The sequence below is a fragment of the Crocodylus siamensis genome, chromosome 10 (assembly GCF_052110815.1).
Source record: "Crocodylus siamensis isolate JL-2025a chromosome 10, ASM5211081v1, whole genome shotgun sequence".
In the NCBI taxonomy this organism is placed as follows: Eukaryota; Metazoa; Chordata; order Crocodylia; family Crocodylidae; genus Crocodylus; species Crocodylus siamensis.
The window spans coordinates 32845340-32867622 of record NC_143404.1 but is presented as its reverse complement, the minus strand read 5'-3'; the positions used below and the strand labels follow the sequence as shown (position 1 = coordinate 32867622).

General features: G+C 41.6%; 1 long non-coding RNA gene across 1 annotated transcript; it reads left to right on the top strand.

The window, feature by feature from the left end:
• Nucleotides 1–3189: 3189 nt before the first annotated feature.
• Nucleotides 3190–22182, top strand: LOC149856392 (uncharacterized). The gene is made up of 3 exons (XR_016444462.1): nucleotides 3190–3264; nucleotides 21879–21991; nucleotides 22078–22182. It is a non-coding gene; the product is annotated as an uncharacterized LOC149856392 (long non-coding RNA).
• The last annotated feature ends 101 nt before the right edge of the window (nucleotides 22183–22283 follow it).

The window sequence follows — 22283 nt, the reverse complement described above, 5'->3', positions numbered from 1 at the left end:
ATATGTATATGATATTTAGTTTTATGATTATGTATATTAGAACTCAATAAATTGTATATAGTTAAGACCTTTGGGCTTGTGCTAACTCTGTAGAAGAAAGAGGGATCTGCTCAAAATTCTGGCATCCCTCTCACAGCACCCCTCCTGCCCATCCATCCCATCTGATTGAGAATAGGGCACACCCTTGGGTGCACCCAGGTTACAGATTCCAGCTGAATGATGGTACCATTGGGGTAATGCTCCATCCTTCAAATCAGTTTGGAAGGCAGCTCAGAGGGCTGAGGCACACAAGAAACTAACTTCTTTGAAATGAGAAAGGCGGGAGTAAGAAAGGAGGTAATATTTTACTTCCCTAAGAATCAGCTGACTTCCGTTGACCTGGATCCCTGCCCATAACCAATATGTGGGAAAACTTGTCCATACTTCTGGGCATGTGGGGAAACTGCTGTGGGAAGGCATTAGAGGACTACCAGCACTTGACTGGTTTAGTCTGTATCCTCTGTACTGCAAAGTAGGTGGGTTACAAGCCAGAGTAGAAGCAGTCCTCGACTTACAATGTTTCGCACTTACAACATTTATAAATTGACACCCTGTTTCAACTTTACAATTCCAGTTTCGACTTACAGCGCTTGATCTGATGCAATGCCATGTCAGCGAAAAAGTTTGCTGCATTGCTCATCTCCCTGGAGAACATCTATTCAAACTTCCTTGGACATTTTCTTTAAGAAAGCAGACAAGACTCCACAAAACCTTGCGGCCAAGACTCCTGAAAAGACTCCAGCCAAGAGCCCTTCAAAAAGTCCAGCAAAGTCACCTCAAAGAAGTTCTTTTAAATCAATATGATTGCTATTTACAATATAAATATATTAATGTAGCTATATTACTCATCTATAATTGATTGAGTACAAAATTCTGGAGTATTTTTGGTGAAAATAGGGTATTGGGACTTTGTTCAGGATCTAATCCTGCATTTATAACATTGTTTCTTATGAGAAAATTGGTTCTGAGTCACAATGTTTCGACTTAAGACACGGTTTTCAGGAACCAATTGTGTCATAAGTCTGAGGACTGTCTGTATAAGCAATACTTGGGCTTTAGTTTGTACCCCAAGATGAGTCACCTGTAAGGCACCTCATTTGAAAGTATGGCAAAATTCAGTTAACAGGTTTTTATATGTGGATAGGAGCTGAGTTGCGTGCTGTTCTTAATGTAAAAGCTCAAATTGACTCTGCAGTAAAGAGTAGTGCCTTGTGATGCTTTCTATTCAAAGGGAGCCGCATTTTAATGTTAAAGTGATTAATATGTATAAAATGTAGTTTGTGAAGCATATTGGACAAAAGGTATGTGCTTATGTGGGTTCATGTGCACGTGCACACTCTCTCACTTGCGTGCTCTCTCTCTCTCTCGCACCATAAATTGCTATTAATAATGAAATGTGTAATCCAGCACAAAAGGTATCCAAGCCAGACTCTCATTGACATACTGCAAATAACAGTGGAGGGAAACTTACCCATAAAATTCAGTGGCACCACTGCACTCTCAGGTACTGCCTTAGAGACTGTAGGTTCTAGGTGTAGGTAAGACTCCAGCCAAAGAGAGAATGAGACGGAGAAACAAGGGAAGGGCAAGAATAACTCAGTTCCCTGGCTCCAGTTACGGACAAAAGCATGAAAGCCTCAACCCTTAGTATAAATTATGACCTATCAACTAGACTAGTCATAATAAGAAGGGAGGGATCAAATGAGTAAGGCAATAAGGGAAAAGTAAACACTGTGAGTAATGGCACAGAGAGGCTAGTTCCCTAGAAGTTGTCTGACCACATTAGATAGCACAGCTCAGTGCCTGAGTCTGGGCCCAGTGTCTAAAGAATAAATCAGATGGGTTTTTGTTGTTGATAAAATGTATTTTCTCCACAGCAGATGGATTTAATATTTCCTGGATCTGTAATATTCCAGGCTTGGAGCGGAGAGGCTTTTCCAGATTGCATTATCATGAGCTTGGCTTCCAAAAGATGCAAATGGGAGAGAGCTCTCTTAGGACCTGCTGCTATAATCTGTTAAGTGAGATTTGTTGCTTCTCCTTCCCTTATTTTCTCTTTTCCCATTTGCTCCAGCCCCTTATTGATTCTCAGTGTTTGCCCTGTACCTCTCCATTTTTTTGGTCCCAGTTTGTTTCCCACTTTCACTCTCATCTTTTTGCTCCCCACTTCATCTCTCTAGTAGACTTCTCAGCGCTGTGGATTGTGGCAATTGTGGACTCTGTTGGGGCTGACAGTGGAAGACAGACAGCAGCCAGGGTCTGGAGCTCGGAGCTTCTTCTCTCTCAGCCTCCCCTCGGTGTGGCTTGTTCATGTTGATGTTTTACAAGTGCACAGGTAGGAGCATACATGACTGCCAATCTTGTTTTCCCCCTCCTCCACCTCACTCAGACTTGTGTTGCTCAGGGCAGTCTGAAATGTGGAACAGGGAGCTGGAATTGGCTACAATGCATAATATCCAGCAAACTATTGAGAAGATCCAATTTCATTGGGCTACACTTGCACTTCATAGTGATTCTTCTGTCCACACAGATAATTATCCTTCTGCATTGCTAAAGCTTTCCCTTTTCCTGAACACAACTTCCAAAATATGCAAAGTGTCATTTATTTAATCTAAGCTATGCCAATTTACACAAGCCAGGAGGCTGGTCCCATACCTTATCAAGGGCTCCTAACTGAAACAAATCAGAGGCTTCTAGGCCAAGTCTTATTTGAAGTGTAGTATCACCAAACCGCTTTCCCTGGAGTGAATTATAGTCTATGCACACAACCTTGCCAGCTGGCAAAACTGAGCCAGTAGTTATTAGGGGCATGCAAAACAGGTCATATTCAATTCAGATTCAGCCCGAATTGGGGACAGTGATTTGATTCATTGATTCAGATCACTGTCCCTGATTCGATTTTGCCAAATCTGAATCTGAACATTCATACTTCCAGTCCACTTCCAGATCCACTGGAGAGTGCACTGGGGGCCCCCCTGTGCCCCCCTGACTTGGCAGTCAGCCATGGGGGGGACCCTGGGTGCCGCCCCCAGACCCAGGAGGCACCAGTCACCAAGCCGGGGGGTGTGGGAGGCCCCCCCCGCGAGCTCCCTGATGGATCAGGAAGTGGACCGGAAGTGCTTCTGGTCCACTTCCGGGCCTGCTGCTGAGCACGCTGGAGTCCCCCGCGCTCCTGTGGGATCCGTCCCAGCCCCACAGCACTGGCAAGCCACCTGGTACCTTGAGGTATGTAGAAAAAACATTTAAACCTGTGTCTATATCCAAATCTCTCCAAATCAATTTGGAGGATTCTAATTCAATTCAGAGAGATTAAAGGGTCTCCTGATTCTATTTGGATTCAGAGATTTGGCCACCGAATTGGGCCGAGTCTCCTCCAAATTGAATCGGGGACTGAAGCTTCACTCAGCCCTAGTAGTTATGGTAATAAGAACTTCACTTATTAGTACCCTCAGGAAGATAATCAAAGCTAATCTATCTGAACATATATCTGCCCCTATGTAGACAAGATCTTAAAAACTTACAGAGCACAGGGTGTCTCGATAGGGATCAGTGAATGAGTGCTGCTGTCAATCCTCAAAGGTGAATAGCATCAGTTTCTATTACTACCTGCTTTGAGTGTTAACATTCATTTGAAGTGACAAAAAAAACTCAGTCACATGGAATAAAAATACAGCTTTGTATTTGAACAATGTATTTTCCTATGTAGATCTATGGTAAATCTGAAATCTTCCAAAACTCAGCTCCATAATTGGCACCAAATAAAGTTGGCAGAGTCAGAGTGGCTCCTTTGTACAGTGCAAATACCATCCTAGCTGCTGCTGGGCCATACGTGACAAGTTTGCAGAGTCCTAATGCATGTATTTTATTTGTTTATTCAAAATATGGAAAACAGGTTAGAAATCCAAAACACTTTCCAGCTCATAGTATATTTTCTTTCCCATAATGCCCTTCATGTTACGTGCAGAGAGGTGATTGCATTACTCTGGAGGTAGCAGGGAGTTTCTCTTCCAGAAAATTGCTTTCATTAAGAACAACTGGGTTTAGTTTCTCATTCAGGCCCCAAATTCTGCTTTCCTCTCTGTTCAGCCCATTTGCCCTGAGCATATCCTGTTATATGTATGTGGTATCTACAGGATGCTGCTATACCACAGTGATGAAGGTGTCTTGACTTACATTATGGTTTGATAATGACAGAGGTCAAGTTTGTTGCTAGCCAGTCCATTTTATAATTACAGACTTAAAGATGTGATTTTTTTTTTTTTTTTGGTCCTAAAATAATGGGAGATACTGTCTCTAGCTTTTCTTACAGTAAGGAGTTCTGAGAAATTTCAAAATATGGGCAGAAAATAACAGAATATCATTTATCTTGGAAAAATGCAGCTACTACATTTAAGGAAAATCAGAGAGTGGTAGTTAGCAGTATTAGACTGAAGTTAGGCAGAAGGCAGGATAGAGTTGCAACTTTTCGACTAATTAAGGAAAACCACACCTATGTAATATAAAGGAAAAGCTGCGGAAACAGCAATCTTGAGGGAGAGGTTGGTGAGTATGGAAAGAAAATCAGACATAAGTTTGACTACAAATAAGCCTAAAACAAAGTATCTGGGCAGTGTGTGCAAAAGCATCACTTCTCAGAATAAGATGTTTATAGTCCTTGTTTACATGGCTCCAGTGTCATTACAGCTGGGATATTCTACTTGGTTCTGTGACTTGTATCACCTGCATGGTATTCATGAAACAAGAAATTTAAGGGAAGGCAGGATAATAACCAAAGGGTGGGAGGTACTGATCTATGAGAAATGCGTAAACAGCTATATATTTAGACAATGGCGAAGTGAGGACTAACAGTCCACAAATCTATGAAGACTGCAAACACAAGGGAAGGGAAAAGAATCAGTAGACAAGATGCATGGGAAATGAGTAGGATCAGTAGCATGGAAAAGGATAATTTAGCTAAGTGATAGGAAAGCTTCCTAGCCATGGAAAAGTCCTGAAACGACACAATAGGGAGCCCCATTCCTATGAAGTCTTAAAATTACATGGGTTAAAACATCAGAATGGGACATACAAGGAGGAATCCTACAGAAGCAGAAAGAGGAACTGAGTGATTTAATCGGTCTTTTCCATCTCTAGTGTCTATATGATACTTTAGTCTCATCAAACCACAGCAATATGAAGAAAGGTTAAATTTGGAGAAGTCCCAGGATGCTTTTCAGATCTAAACCCTTTCATCCTGCAAAACTGGTCTGAAAGCTTTGTAAGTGCCTAGCTGGGATAAAACTAGAGTGACTGCCCTTGAAAACATTTTTAATGTGACGTTAAGTAAGTTAATTCAATATCTGCAGCAGTGACCATACCCCCACTATGGTCTTACTATGGGAAGTTTCGTAGTTTCTAGGGTCGGAAGGGACCTGAGCAAATCATCTAGTCCGACCCCCTGCCATGGCAGGAAAGAGTACTGGGGTCAAACGACCCCAGCAGGGTGTTCATCTAACCTCCTCTTAAACACCCCCAGGGTAGGAGCCTGCACCACTTCTCTTGGAAGTTGGTTCCAGACCCTAGCCGCCCTGACCGTGAAGTAGCGCCTCCTGATATCTAACCTAAACCTACCCTCTGCCAGCTTGTGACTGTTATTCCTGGTCACTCCTGGCAGTGCTCGGGGGAACAGGGACTCCCCCAATGCCTGCTGGTCCCCTCTGACTAGTTTATAACAGGCCGCAAGATCCCCCCTCAGCCTTCTCTTGTGGAGGCTGAACAGGTTCAGGTCCTGTAGCCTCTCTCCATAGGGCCTGCCCTGCTGCCCCCTGATCATACGAGTGGCCCTCCTCTAGACCCTCTCCATGTTGTCCACATCCCTCTTGAAGTGCGGCGCCCAGAACTGGACACAGTACTCCAGCTGCGGCCTGACCAGTGCCACACAGAGGGGGAGGATCAACTCTTTGGACCTGCTACTCCATTAGGCGTATTTTAGGGCTACTCCAAATACTGAGCTAATGTTCACCCATTTGGTTAACCAAGGCAAAACTGGAATGCCTTTCAAGTATCATCCCTGCACTGTGAGAACAGTGTTCCTCATAGCATTTTGGCAATCCTTGCTCTCCTGGCTGGAACTCAGAAATGTAGAGTCAGCTCAAACATATATATTATTATTAATAAAGAAAGTTAATTAAGCTTTTGGGGGCCTTTAATCTAATGATTAATTTTGTTTTAACTCTCATTTTTTGTTCACCTGCTCTGCCCCACTCTCCTAATTGTACTGTGAATTAGATTGAAAATGATAACATTTTCTAAGTACTTTGGTTGGCTGGGAACTCTGCTTCACCTGAGGAAGAAGAGAGACAACTGGATTTATTCAGGAGCCTACCGTATGTTGGGAATTGTGCCTCATGACCTGCCAGCTTCCTGGCCTATGGCATTCTTAGAAGCCGACTCTGATGGCAGACAGGAAAGTGAGAGTTCACTGAAAAACAACAAATCCTCATCAGTGCAGAGGGGCTCAGGATGCCAGCCTGAATTCCTGACTTGTTAACATTAGAGTTGAAAGGAACTGCCAATGGCGCCCTGGCCAGGCCAGGCCAAACAAAAAGTTCCTCTTGCAAGTTAAATTTAGAAATCTGCTATTATTCAATTGAACATCACAATAGCAGCAGTTGCTCATATGCACTCTGCATTCCACAAACAGGTTTAAGATCAATTCTTTTTTGGGACAATGCATGTGCATAACTCCAGTGACTTGTCACCATCTTTCTGACTAATGGCATTGCTACACTGGTGCATTTGTAGAGTCTACAACTCCAAAAGACTGATTGCTTTTATTCTCTTCTTATGCCTTGGAGTCCATGGTGATGAATTCTCATTTACATTAGGGCCTTTTTCCATAGCATTGACAAGACAGTGCAGGTTGCTAGTGAGTGGATCCCTTTTACTTAAACCCATTTCAAAGCTGCTGTGCACTGCCAGAGCAGTGCAAAAAGGTCTTTGTGTGAAGGCACCTCCATGGGTAGAGCTCAGCTGCAAGGTTTGTTATGGGTCATCCATGACAAGGAAGAGAAAGTGATTCTTTTCCCTCTTATTTTTGTTTTCCAGTCCCATCTTACTTGCCAGAATTCTTGTTTCATTATGTGATGGCCCCACTGGTCCTAGACCACAGGTTGAACCAAGGTTCTTCAGGCATGAATCTCTGAGCTGAAAAACAAGGCTTTGCAGCTGAAAACTAACAAACTCATACCCGCTCAGTCGACTCATCACAGAGAGTGACACATGCACTAAAAGCAAAATATATGCTTCTGGTCTGCAGCTGACATTTACGTTAAGCACTGTAAGAAAGAACAGGTCCCCTCGCATGAATCTGCTTGTACTCCATATGGCTTAGAAACAATGAGCAGTAAAGCTCTCATTATGATATGAATTTGTCCTGGCTGGGGCTCCCTGCAGCTGCAGATTTAAGAGCAAGCCTGATCCTGTTAGATATGATTGCAATAGGAGTTTCTGCAGTGGGGCAAGCTGATTTTTACCTTTAGTTGCATCATTGGTTTGCCAGTGGTTTAAAGTGACACGTGGAGATGTAGTAGCACTGTGCCGCCTCTGGATTGTTCCCATAGTTCTCTCATGTCACAGCTGTCTTGTTTTTGTGCACACATGGTCATCCTATTCTTGCCATTGGGTGAGATTTCCAGATCAAAGAGGTTTATGAGCAGAACTTCCAATGTGTTTGAGGTTTGCCCATCACTGTATGAGACTTCCCAAGAGCATATTTGCTCATTAGAAAGTAGCCAGACTTGTTCCTGACTGCGTGTCGGTTATTTTTGAAGACTGCCTCCAGAGTCAATGGGAGTATGCTCTTGGAAAGTACCATGAGAGATGGGGAAACCTCAAACATTTTGGAGGTTCAGCTTGGAAACCTTTTTGGTTTGGATAGCCCCCAGAAGCATATCATAAGATGGTTAGAAGTCTGGGTGGGGTTTACGTCTGAGGAGAGAGTGCAAAAGTGAGGACTGTTTAGCTTGGAAAAAGTTAGAGGGTATTCAAGTGAGGTGTTTGAGAGAGATGCTGTGAGAACAGACCCATTCCTCAAATTTCCTTTGTTCCAATTTTACAGCACGGCCCTTCCTCTCATAGTATGTGGAAGAGAGTTAATTTTTAATGTGATTTTTACATCATCAAACAGGTAATCAGTCTGTACAAGTCATGATCTGAGGAGACTGAGGTAAGCAATAGCTAGCAGCACCATTGTTTAAGGGGAAATAGCACTAGTCTAAGAGACCTGGATTCCATTCCTTGGCTGGCCACTGACCAGGGGTGTGACCTTAGTAAAGTCACTACCCCTTCGCATACCTCTCTTTCTTCTTTGACTACTTATATTTTAAATTTTTTAAAGGAAAGGCCTATCTCTTACTATAAGTTTGGCTAGCATGTAGCACATGCTCTGGGTCTCTGGTCTCTGGGTGTGATCATAATATGAGCAAAGATACTAACGCAAAACAGGCTGTACATTCACCAGCTTATACATCTGACTTGTAGGTGTGCCCGAGCTATGACCAAGCAGCATTCTTCTGTAGTGCTGCTCTTCTGACATGCATTTTGTTTTTATATAAAGTGTAATTCACTTGTGCCACTCTGTGGCCTAGGTTGTTGCTGGAAGGAATAAACGAGCTTAGCACGTTTCAGAAAATTGCTCTCGGGTCTGGAAATCAGGATCATGTTTCAGGATCACAGACCTGTTTTTCAAAACAATGTAGTTTCTCACAGTTTGTTTGCTGTTTAAAAAGGCAGCTATTTTCAATCCTCTCCTTCCCTCTTCCTCCCCAACTCCACCTCCCACAAACAAACCACCTCCCTCGTACAAAACGAAAACAACCCCCCCCCCAAACTTTTGAGCACACTGTGAGCTTTGTGGCTCTTGCAAAGTCTCGTGATGTATTTATTGACTGGTAATTCACTGGACCCGGCTCTTGTGAATTGCTTAGGTGCGTTGGTTCAGTGTTTTTTCTCTTTGTTCCCATGGACAAAGAGCATCATCCTATTCTAGCACAATGGTTTTCCATATACTTTCCCTATCTATATAGACTTTGCAGTCACCATTTGTTTACTCTTACTTCTGGGTACAAAATTATATTATGCAATTAAGAGGGCGATAACATGTTGCACTTGCTTAGCACTTTTTATTTATGAATCTCAAATTACTTTGCATAGATAGATAAGTATCATCCTCCTTTTGGATGGGGAAATTGTGGTGCGGAGAGGTTAAGTACCTTGCCTGAAGTTACAGAAAGCAAATAGGAGATTGGTAATCTGAACCCTAGGCCGCCACTCTAACCATGAAACCACACTGCACATTTTTCACCCTTATTAGGGCCAAGTGGCCTTTTCCTTCATTTCTCTTTGGAGGTTTTTTTCAATGGGTGCCATTATTAATGACTACTGAGAGATCTGCCAGTCCTGTGTTTCTCTGCCAGTCTCCAGCTGTTTGCAGCGGTTACACAGCTATTTGTGGCTGTCAATGGGCCTTTACTGGCACATAACCAGGGAGGTATGTTTATACATGTTTTCAGACACTTGGCCAAAGATGACATCTGCTTGTTAGTAGTTTTCCTTGAGGGTTTTTGACCTTTTGAACTGACCACTCTCTTCTGGTGAGAGGTTGGTATTGATGCTCAGAGCCTCGCACAACGTTAAGTTGCACAATGATTGTCTGGTTTGTCCTTAGTGAGAACATAATGCGGGCAATTTGAACTATTCATTTTCACAGTGCTTTACAAACAATCATCTTTAACATTTAACCTGCCCACATCTTATCTGAAGCTGGGAGCTACAAAGAGCTAGCTGCCTTTACAGATGAGAAAAGGGAGGAGGCACAGAGTCAACATGGTCTGTGGTCTGACTGATGTGACAGAGAGAGTCGGTGTCAAAGTTAGAATTAGTACATAGGAGTTCCTGACATCCAGGCCTGTGAACTAACTTTAGATGAGATGGCTACAACCTTCTCCTGTTTGCCTTGGAGCTGAAGGCAGCCTGCTCTCAAGGAAAATGGCTATTTGGGGGACTTTGGAGAAGCGTTACAGGCATAGTCCTCACAAGCTTTTGTTATGTTGGCTATCATTTTAGAAAATGATTTGACACCTCTCAGGTAAGCTAGTGAGCTTCTCAATATGTTGTCTCCGCATAGGTTTTCTTTTTCAACAAAAATGTCTTAATGACCAGATTTCTTATCTGTCTTTCCATTTTTCATCAACCGTGTTCCAAGGGAAAATGACAGACACTGTCTAAATAGTTGTTGAAGAAGGAGTATTTTTTTTAAATGTCTCTAACTTTATAACTGTACAATTCAGGAATCCAAAGTATTGTGAATAATATTCAAATATGTTCAAAGTTATCCTTTCCAGTGTCTTTGTCCACAAATGGTCTGGCTAGTGGGATGAGGATACAAAAGTGCTTTTGTAATCATCCTCAGTTAAAAGGACAGTAATCCTGAAGCAGCCTGTGAGAATTATAACTAAGGTATCTTAATACAATGGGCTGGAGAATAGAGGCTGTCAGATTCTGCTGGTTTTTCTTTTGCTGTTTGATCTTTGAAACATTATTATTATGTTTCAAAGGAAAGTGTTGATATAATTATGTCACCCTTCTGGAATAATGGTTTATTATAAATAAATATTGATATTAGGGAAAGGCCTGAAAGGATTAATTGGCATTGGAGTTTCAGTTAAATCTACATGTGGTTATTAAGGCTTTAGTGTAAGTCCTCTTCTCTGTGCCACCAAAAAACTCATGTGATGTGGGATTATATAACAAATAGAGAGGCACCTAAAGATGAGAATAGGTGTCTATTGGGGTTTTCAAAGGTGCCTGCATGACTAATTATTACCACTGAAATCTAATGGAATTAGATACCTAAATGCTTTTGTCATTCCCATCTGATGCCTATCTTGAACTTCTAGCATCTAGAATACTGTATTTTCTCACATACCTGACACCCCCAAAGAAAGCATGCCTTGTTTTTGGAAGGGAGAATGTAGAAGAAAAGATTTTTCTGGAGTTATGGCCAACTGTGTGGCATAGATTAAGTCCTCCTGGAAACGCACAGCATTCAGGAAGTGTGGCATCCCAGGAGATGGTTTGAGTGAGGTAATAGGAATGTCCTGGTGTGTCAGAGCAGCAATAAGGATAAGCCACAGATCCTTGCAAGAGCAGTAGCAAGACTTTTACTTTACTGTAGTACTTCTTAATATAAGTTCATGTAATTAACTAAGTGCTGTTTCCACACCACAACCCTCATAGCTCAGTGGTTCTTAGCTCAGTGGTTCTTCAGCCAAAAGCTACTGCCTCACCAGTGGCCATGAGAGATTTAACACTGGATTTTGCCTTTCCTGGTTGAAGCACCAAGAAGCAGTGGCAGCTGTCTTGGCAGCCGTGAGTCACAGACCACTTACATTCAGTTTCTCCTGGGAGAGTCACTGCTCTTCCAGGAGAAACCACACGTGTACACATGTTCAAGAGTTTTCTCTCAGAAAAAAAAAGCTGCTTTAGAAGAAAAACAACCTGGCAACAATCAGGGTTAAATCATTCCTGTGAGAGTTTCTCTTGAGAGAGTGAATGTCTGTACATGTTCTCTTTTGAGAGAAGTCACAGCACAGTCCTCCAGTATCCCAGGGTGCTTTGTTTACATTCTTCCCCAGGAAAAATTATGTCACTCTGGATCCTACTGCTCCACCTGAGCAGGGAACAGGACAGGCCCCCTTCACAATCCCCACATAGTGATGCAAGGAGAATGCAAGCTGTTAGGGCTGCCCTGTTTGTTTCTGTCATCTGTCTCAAGGCAGGCTAAGGGAGCCTGCAGATGTGTGAATAAGGGCCCTGTGGCTGCCCAGTGTCAGCACTGAAAGCTCTCTGTTCTTCAAGGGTGCAGCATTCAAATGTTTGTTGAAGTAACTATGGGTAAGTTTTTTTCTACCAGGAAAACTAACCTGTGAGAATTCTTCCTGATCATTTGAATGGGTGTATGGCAGCCATAGTGTCTATTCTACCATGCTGCTATTAAAGTGAAAAAGCAGCTTCTCCACTGAAGACATGCACCCCAAGTTCAGAGAACTGATTTTGAGAGCAAAGGTGTGTGTGGCATATGAGTAAATGTGGCATCTTTAAAATGTGTCCCATGGTCTGTCTCCCTCATCTGCCCATCTATAGGGTGGAAATACTAGTGCTCCCCAATTTTACTGGGATACTATGAGGATATCTCAGTTAAAGAGTATGAGATGCTCAGGTACTAAAGGGAAAGCGGCCATGTAAATAACTTCTTTATAGATGGGTTGGGTTGGGTGGTGTTCAAACAGAAAAAAAAAAGCGACCCAGGTTTTAAAGGTATTGGGTCCAAAAAGGAGCTTGTGCTTCTTAATAGAATCCTCTTATAGAGACGATGTTTCTTGCCCTACTCTGTTCTCAACTACAGTCATATTCTGAAGATACTTGATACCTATTTTGTAGATCTTCTCACATGCCAACTGTACCAATGGTTTACAGAGAAAGCTGGAATTTAAATATGGTTAATGTCTAAAGTCCAATTCTATTCTTATTATCCATATACAGATGGGCCAATGTCCCTGTTATGGGGGTGCGGAGTTCGACTTTGATACTGTGATGGTATCTTACTTGTGCTTTATGAGATTCCAGTTGTGTGGAGATGGCAAGGAGCATAGATGGGCTCCTCTAGAATCATTTGCCACAGCATCCTACAGCTTGACATGGTTTTAGCTTATATCATTGTAGGACTCTGAGATTTTTCTCCAGTGGGTCAGCACTTCTTTCTTAACTGTTTTTGCCTGAAATAGAATAAATTACTGTAAACAGAAAAATGTGTGGTTTATTCACACATGGAAGTGAAAGGAGCCCAAAATTAGGTCAACACTGAAAAGAAGTGATGATGGGTATCTTCAACATAATATTAAGCTAATTTTAGCACCTTAAAGTTACACGGCAGAAAGTCAGACCAGCGGATGATGACAAAATGCAGAAGTGGGCAGATCACTAGAAACCAAAGGAGCAAGTACAGCTTTAAAAACCCCTGATGGGTGGAGTCAGTTGGGATGCAAATAACTATTGGTACCTGTCCAAGAACAGATAGGGGCTATGACTATTCAAAAAAGAGCTTACTGTAAACCCCCTGTGATGAATATAGTTGACCACTGGATGTCATTGTCTCCCTACAAAAAAGCAGCAGGAGCTCTTTTATTTGGCAGTAAAATTGTTTTTGTTTTGTTTTTTTTTTTAATCGGGAGCCTCACATATGGGATCTACAGGTATTTGGCATCTTTTCCATTTGGTTTCAGTGAGCTCCTGAACCAGATTATGCTTCTTGTTTTCTTAGACTGGCAAAGGTTTACAGTTGTGAGATAAATTTGGTTTATCCTAAAACTTACAGTCACTGGGCCAGACCTTCAGCAGGAGTAAATTGTGTTACTCCACTGAAATCAGTAAAGCACTCCAATTTAAACAAGCTAAGAATCTAGCCCATTGTCTCTCTCTTTTCACTCCCATTCAAATACAGCCAATTACCTCCTCTTTTCTACTTCCTAATATATTGTTGTCCTCACCTCTATGCTCCTTCTCTATTCTCTTCCAATACAATTGTGCTCTTTATTCTCCCCATATCAGTCCTGCTGCATGCTGGCCGCCTTATTCATATTTCAGCACCGATCACATCTTTCTCTTTGCTTTGATTTTGGTTTTTATTCAAGATGAGCTCTGTTAAACTGGAAAGACAAGTTTAAGGTGACATGCTTTATTGGAAAAGGAAACTAGTCATATAAATTCAGTCTTTGGCATGAATCCTATCCATTCAGCTCATCATCAGGCTGAGATGTTTGGTTGGTTGTTGGTCTCAATTTGTTCTTTATTCAATCCCACTGCTTTTTATTTTTACTTTTTATTTTTAAATTCTGGGAATGTGTCTGTGGCCCTTGTACCAAATAAAAGATCCAGAATATAAAAAGTCAAAGATGTCACCAGACACCCTGAATGATCAACAATCAGCATAGATCTCAGACTGTTTAGATGTCATCAGTACAGAGTAGCAAGTCAAGGATAACCCACAGACATGACAAAACCTGAAAGATGCCAAATTATGTCCCTATCAGCACACTGGCAGAGATGATTCTATGGATTGCATAGTGATGATTCATGCAATGCCTCCTAATTTTGTCAATGTCTTTGGCACCTGCCCTCTTTAGTCACATAACAACTTCCAGTATTGCTGGCAGGAATTCATACTTCTTTGCTAATAGTGTCCTTTGGCCTGTTTCTCTCAGTTTCATTAAATCAGTCAGTCAATCAATCAATCAAACAGTTGGTCAGTTCTGTTTAGATGTGGACAGCAGCAAAAACGGTCATGCAAAAGAAAAACAAGGCACCCAAACAACCAATTAGTTACAATCACCCACAAAAAATAATTGTACCCAAACAATACATCAGCTCAGTCAGCCAATACAGTTCCTTTAGCCTTGCCTTTCTAGGGGTACATTGGTTTGTGCTGCTATTATTATTATTATTATTATTATTAATAACAACAACAACAATAACAACAACAATGATATAATTATTAGATTACATGGCTAAACATAGTGTCAGTTCAATATATTTTGTTGACTTGTTTGATGAGGGGGGTAAAGAGAGCAGATCAAAATTCAGTCTCTCCAATTCTTTATACATATCCTTCCCCTTTCAGAGCAACTAAAACAGTCTGATCAGAACAAAACTAAAGGGCTATTCTTCTTATAAAATGGGAAAAGGGATGGAGGGAAGAAAAATAAACTGTAACTAGGCTGGCTACAGTTTTTCTTCAAAATCAGTATATTGCAGTCAGGCCATTTTATATTGTGTAGCATCTTTCTTACCAGTTGTATTTTCAAAATGCTTTGTAGAGGCAAGTTACACATGACATAGCCATGCTAGCTGAGGTACAGGGACTTTCTGAAATCACAGGGTTGGAAGGACCTCTGCTCAGATATAAGATTTATTCCTCAAACTTCCTATCCATCCTCTCCTTGAAAACTGCCAGCAAGGGAGCTTCTTGAATTTCCCTATGCAGCTTGTTCATTTGTCCTACTGCTCTTGAAGCTCGATCCAAATCTGCTTTGCTCTAGCTACTTTGCATTGCAGAATGGCAATGAATGTTTTCAGAAGAGACTGGAAAACAAACAGAGAAGAAATTGCAGGAAGGAAGGTTTCCACAGCCATGGTGGTAAGGCTGGCATCTTAGACTGATGCTTTTTCAAAGATGGCAAATGTGTAGGAGTCATCTGATCTGCCAGGTACTGCACTGCAGATTTTGCAGAATTTTGCACACCACATTTAGGCTAGATATCAGGAAAAACTTCTTCAGGGTGGCCAAAATGTGGAATGGGTTTCCAAGAGAGGTGGTGCTGTCCCCTACTTCTGGGGTCTTTAAGAGAAGGCTGGATAGGCATCTGGCTGCAGTCATCTGACCCCAGCACTCTTTCCTGCTTAGGCAGGGGGTTGAACTCAATGATCTGTTGAGGTCCCTTCCGACCCTAGCATCTATGAATCTATGCCACTGAATGGCCTGGACAGAATAGAGAGGAGAATACTGCTAGAAAAAAGGAGGGTGTAAGAGAGTATGGAGGGCGTTATGGCAGACAGTTTACATCCACCTCCTGATGGATTTTAGAATGAGTGAAGACAATTTTTAACTTAACGATGGAGTGCTGGAATGTCTGCAGGTGTGGGTCACCTGTTTAACATTGTTCTCCTTCAACCAGATTTGAAAAAGCTGAAACTTAAACCATGGAAAAGGAAGCATTAGTAAGGATAGATTTTACTTTGATAGAAGATAGAAGGAACTATTTCCTCTTTTGCAATTAAATCCCCAGTTTTCTGTTTAGAAAAAACACACGGTGTTTCCCACTACTGGGTTATAAGGTAATCTTCAAACTAAAATTCAGAAGATAGATTCAGAGTGGTAATATTCTTAAAAGTGACAGTAACCCTCCTCCCCACCCCCCACACCATGTCTCCTACCCAAAAAAAGTGTTCAAAGTCATATTTGCTTAGTTTAATGATCAATATAAGTCTTTTCCAGCTTTCTACTGCAGTTACATTCTAGTTATAAAGATAGTGAGTTGGAATCTACTCATATTTCTCATGAGTAATATAGCCTGACAAATCAGAATAGATGTAGGGGTCGGGCAGAGTGGCTGCATACCTCCAGGGATGGGAGAATATTATCGCTGAACACAGCAATGTGCATGGCTATTTGATATCATTTGAAGGAGTAGCCAGTCCTGGAATACAGCTACTGCTTTGGAATCTAAGCAAGATGTGGGCTCGGGGGAAAATACACCTTACACAGGGTGCAAAAATCTGGTTACATAATTTTGATCAATAAAAAGGAAGGCAGACTGTAATCGGGGCTGGATTAACCCTTTGGTAGGTCCTAGGCAAACACATTCATGGGCCCCAGGCCAGTCAAGAGCCCCCCACTTTGGTGCTGCTGCCCTTGGGGAGCAGGACTTGGAGCCCCCACTAGGAAGCAGCTGCCATGGTGACAAGGTCAGCAGAGGGGAAGGGAAGGGAGGTAGATGGGGCCACGGGGCCATTTGCGCTGCTGCCATGGAGGGAACAGCCAGGGCCCCCCACAGCACAGGGTCTTAGGCATGTGCCTAGTTTGCCTATGCGTATTCTGGCTCTGACTGTAATGTAGACTTTTGGTTACAAAGTAAAGGAGGCCACAGTTCTACATATACTTATATACTTGCTTAAGTTTACTCACTGAAGCCCTGCTTAACATAGCAAAGCTATAGCTTTTCTTTTTTTTCAATTCTTGTACTTTGCCTATGCTGAGTCTACAGTGTAGCAAGTTGCTTTAATAAGTCTCATTACCTTACAAAAGTTGAATAGTAAGTAGATGTTGAGATGGCCTTTTGTAAGAGGCAGCCTTTAAGGGTGACAGTAAAATGACAGAACATGCATTTCTTTAAAAACCTTTTTCCAAGTAATGCACCTGTTTGCTCTTGAGGTCAGTCTAAGATTTATGATATCCCTATTTAGAGAATGTTGTTTTGTTGTGATTTTTTTTTTTTAAAGTAAGGTTTCTGATTTATATTAAACATCCACCTGTCATTAACAGACTTAAACAAGATTTGGGGCTGGTAAGGTAGTTACAACATGTTTCTGGATAGATGTTCAATCTATCAGTCCTCAGCTCTTCAAATGTAAAAGTCAAACTTGCCTGAGGATGACAGAGCACTCACTAGGTTAGTGGTCTTGGAAACAATTTACCTCAGCTCTGATTTTGCAGATCCATGTTTTTTGGTCACTCTATATCTCAAAGCATACCAGTTAAGCAAGATTGTACAAGGTCAGTACTGGAAGTACTGTCTGAGAGATCACCTCCATGCTAAACAAAATGGGGTTATTCATTCGAAAGGTGGATGCTGAGCCCAACATGGGCTTTCGGGCACTGGGCTGCTGAAAAGACTGTTGCTTGAATGGGCTGTAAATCTAAGATCTTGACCACATCTCATGAAAGATCTCATGACACCTGTAGCAAAAGTAGATGTGTTAATGTTGCCAAATTACTTAATGCTTCTTTATATTCCATGCAGAATATAAATGAACACAATCTTCTTAATTTCATGACCTAAATTATCAACTAGCCTCACTTTCCAGTGCTGAACAGCTACATCCTACCTTGGAAGGACCTCACTTACAATTTTGAACAGAGAGAGCATAATGTTTCTGGGAGTTGAGAGCTTGCAGGAGAGTGGACGATGGTTTACAGGGACTCTTGAAGAACCCTTAACATTCATAGTATTTGGAAAACACGTTAACAATTTCAATTATTTCTCAAACCATATCTGAACTTTGGACACTTACTCAAAGATCACCATGTTGTCTATCTCAGACATGAAAAAAATGATTGGTTTATGCATTCTAAGATTTTTTTAAATAGTAAATAAGGGGGTTCTTCTTACTATTTGTTTTTTGAGCTGTGGATGAACTCGTCATATTTTATATTTTCTTTGCAACCATTAGGATTAGAAGCTTTTTTAAAAAAAATGAAACCTTAAATTTTCAAGAGCATGGCTCCAAAAGTTGAAACTTAAAGAAAAACAGAATATGATGAGACTCATGAAAAGCATTGTGAGAGTTGGTATCTCGGAGTTGATGCAAGCTAATAATTAAAAAAAAATTAAACCTTTTTTTGTCACTAAAAAAATTTAACCTTTTTCCCCAGAAGCATAGTGTGGAAAAAAAAATGCATCTTGGGCTGCCATCTCTTCCCCACCTCCCTTCCTGCTTCCTGCTACCTTCTTGATTACAGACTGGATAGTCTCATGGGGTGCTTACACAAGTTATATTTTTTGCATGATCTGTCCCCTGAAAGCACTCTACCGGCATGACATAATACACATTCATGGCTGCAGAACACTTTAAAAATGACTGATCGTGTGAAAAATTAACTCTTGATAAATCAGCTATTAGCTGAAGGCACACTAGAGCAGAGCACCTAAGGAAACTTCTATTTAGGATCCCTTGAGGGTTAATTTTTTGCATTCTTGAGAGCAGCAGTTAAGGGCCATTTGTAAGTCCTCCTCAGTATGTGCAATGACAGCCCAAAATTGATGTACTGAAGTTTCACAACTGAGGCCGATGTAACTTTGGTTTGGCACAGAGGTGGGAGAGATTGAAAAGGTTCCCATCCATCCTATACTCAGTGCCATTGCCATGTGGCAGATCAGGATGAGCATCTGGATAACCGCAAGAAAGACGGAAAACAGAATTGATGCAGTCACGCTGCCTGGTTTGATACCAGTTCGAATGGCAAAGGGTTCCACTGTAAAGCCACTGCATAGGATGGAGACAGTGATCTGGTCATGAAGCAGTCTTAGGATGGTGATACATTTCCCCGGGCAGCCAAACTTGAATAAGATCTTCCATATAGGGTCACAGTTAACAGAGCTAAAGGTTTTGGTCAATCAATAAAGGCCATATACAGTTCCTGGTGTTGTTCTTGGTATTTTTCCTGAATCTGCTGGGCTGCAAAAATCATGCCCGTGATGCCTCATGATGGTCTGAAGCCACACTGAGACTCAGGAAAGATTTCCTTGGCAAGAGAGCAGTTGGTTCAGGCAGAATTTGAGCAAGGATCTTCCCAGGAATGGAAGGGATGGCAATACCTCAATAGTTTCCACAGTGAGACTTGTCACCATTTTTAAAAAGGGAGATAATATTGGCATTTCTCAGGTTAGTGGGAATTTCCCTAGTGTTCCAGATTTTAAGAAACTGTGTGTGGAGCTTCTTGGTCATAGTTTCCTCACCAACTTTGAAGACCTCAACTGGTATATACCCTCCAAGCCAGATGCTTTGTTGTTCTGCATCTATCTTATCACCAGGTGGACTTCTTCAGAGGTTGGTGGACTGATGAGTGCTTCTCTTACTAAATGCTGCAGGATGCATTTGATAGTTTAATCAGTCACCATTGATTCTCGGTTCAGGAGATTTTGGTAGTGCTCCTTCCAGTGGTTTTTGACAATCTTGTTCTCTTTGAGGAGTGTACTGCTGTCTTCAGATCTAAGTGGGATGAGTCCACAAGAATTTGTTCCATACACAGCCTTGATTGCAGTGAAGACGTTCTGCAAGTCATGATTGTCAACAAATTGTTGGATTTCTTTCACCTTCTCTTCCCACCATTTGTTCTTGATTTCTCAAATCCTCCTCTGTGCTTCAGCTTTAAGCTGTTGGAAAGTTCCCTTCTTCTGACTGGATGTGGGATGGTTTTGCCAGTCACAGAAAGCTTTTATCTTCTGATCGAGAAGGGCTTTGATTTCAGCATTGTTTTAATTACATCAGTCCTGTTAGTTTCGGGTGATAAAGCCAGCTGATTCCATGCAAGCCTCATGGATGGTCTCTTTAGAGATTACCAATCTTTCTCAACATAAGTGTTATCATTTTCAAGTCTAAGACTGGCCAGTTTCTTACTGAGATGTGTTTGGAGGGCTTTGCAATGTCTAAGGGTTTGAAGGCATTTGATATTGTACCATCTTCAGAGTGATTTGGGTTTGTTTCAATGCAACCCTGGTGGACCTGATTGATCACACTAAGTGATGATCAGTCCAGCAGTCATTGGCTTCTCTCACAACATGCATGATATGGACTCTTTTAGATCACGCTCTTATAATGCTGTAGTTAAGAAGGTGCCATTGCTTCAAACAGGAGCATTGCCATGTTGTTTTGTACCTGTCACATTGTCTGAAGACAGTGTTAGTAATGTCAAGGTCATGTTCTACACATTTACTGAGTAAAAGGATGCAGTTGTAATTGGCCTTGTCTGCCCGCAATAGTCCCTCTTCACACATTAAAATCCGAGCCAGCTCTTGCATTGACGTCTCCAAGGAGGATGATTATGTCCTCTCACAGGACGGTAGTCAGGATGTCCCAATGCAGTGATTAGCATTACCACACACTGGGTGTATCTTCATGAGTGGCAGACTGCGCAGTTGTTACTAAATGACTGTGCAGTAACTGGCATAGCCAAAAATCATAAGGTATTTTAAAAATAAGTTATATTGTGATTTTTAGGTACCTCATACATGACTTTGAGCCTTTGGGGTCAGCCATGTTGCAAGTAGATGATAATGAACTATATCTCAAAGATATGTCTTTAAATTAAAATGTAAATCTTTTAGGAGGGCAAGGAATGGCAGTTGGAGTTAATCAGCTAATGCTTTTTAGTAGCTTTTCTTTTTATGTTACTTGTCATATTTTTGAGTGATTTATAAAGAATCCATTTTCAGAGTGAGAGCTTGGTATCCACAAGATCTTCAGGCATTTCCTCCCCTTCACAGTAGGCACGTCTACACAAGATGTCTTAGTTACTTTCATAACCAAATACTAAATGACTGTGCAGTAACTAGCATCCTGGCACAGCTGCCTGCTGATGCTTACTGCATAGTAGCTTGTTACTAATATGCAGTATTATCACATCACATTTTCTGCCCAGTGACACTACTGCACAGTAGTAATAAGCTACTGCATAGTAAACATCTCATTTAGATGCACCCAGTGACAATTAACTTAGTAGCTCAAAGAATGGTTGTCTTTCCTTATCCATGACAACAGTCAATAGTTTGGCTATTTCATGAGAAATTTGTTATTAAGCACAGGGCAACACAAGTCAGTTTGGCCTAATTCTTGTTCTTTCCTAAAATTCCTTTGAGTTCTCTTTTTTTCTAGCTAGTTGGATATAAGTTGGTCAAATTGTTCTTGAAATATCATGAATACCCCTTAGCTACTCTCTTTGCTACACTCATCATGTTCCCATGTGTCACTGGAAATTCCTCATTTTTAGGTTAGACATGAGGCAATCTTTATACCGTCAGCACTAACTACCACAGAAGTTTTTACCAGTACCTGCTTGGGTAGTAGTAGGACTGGAGTGTTGTGGTAGCCGTGATGGTCCAGGAAGTGTGTGAGGGGCAGGGATTTTCTGGCATGTGTGTCAGTGGGTGCTGGATAGGATTGAAGTCCCCTAGCTCTTGCATCCAGCTGGTCTGTGCCTTGAGAGGAGGCTCATGTTATCTTTGCAGAATCTAACAGCAGTAATCACCCAGTCCTTGCCTGCCATATTTTATCGCAACTTATAGATACTGGGACGTGTTCCCTTGCTGGGAGTTCACTTCAAGGATATATGATGTTTGTCTTCTCTGGGGCTCCAACCTCTCCTTACATCCCAGCCAAACACCAACCAGATATTCTGATCTCGCAGCACGTATCAGTCACCAACAGATGTTCTATTTCTTTATTGATCTTTTTTTTTCATGGCTCAGAATCTCCTTCAGTGTTGTTGTTCAGATGGAAGACGTCTGGATGGACATAGAAGACCTGCTCTCAGTTATAATTGACAAGACGACTATAACTGTCACAAAACAACACTGCCCAGGTCAGTATTGAACAAAACCTAAAGTCCTGGGATGTGTTAAGTACTTTCTGTTTTCTTCTTTCTTCTTCTTCTTTTTTTCTTTTTAGATGCCCATTTTTTTCCTCGTGGCCTCTGGTCTGCGCCTCATTGGAACAACCCCACCGGTATGCACAAATTCAATCAAAGAAAAAAGAAAACATATACTCCACAGGTAGGCAGTGCATTTGCTCACAGCTGCCTGATATCCTTTAGTATCTGCTCAAATCTTCCCTTTCCTTTAGACAGCTTGACTTCAATCAGTCTTTTCACTTTA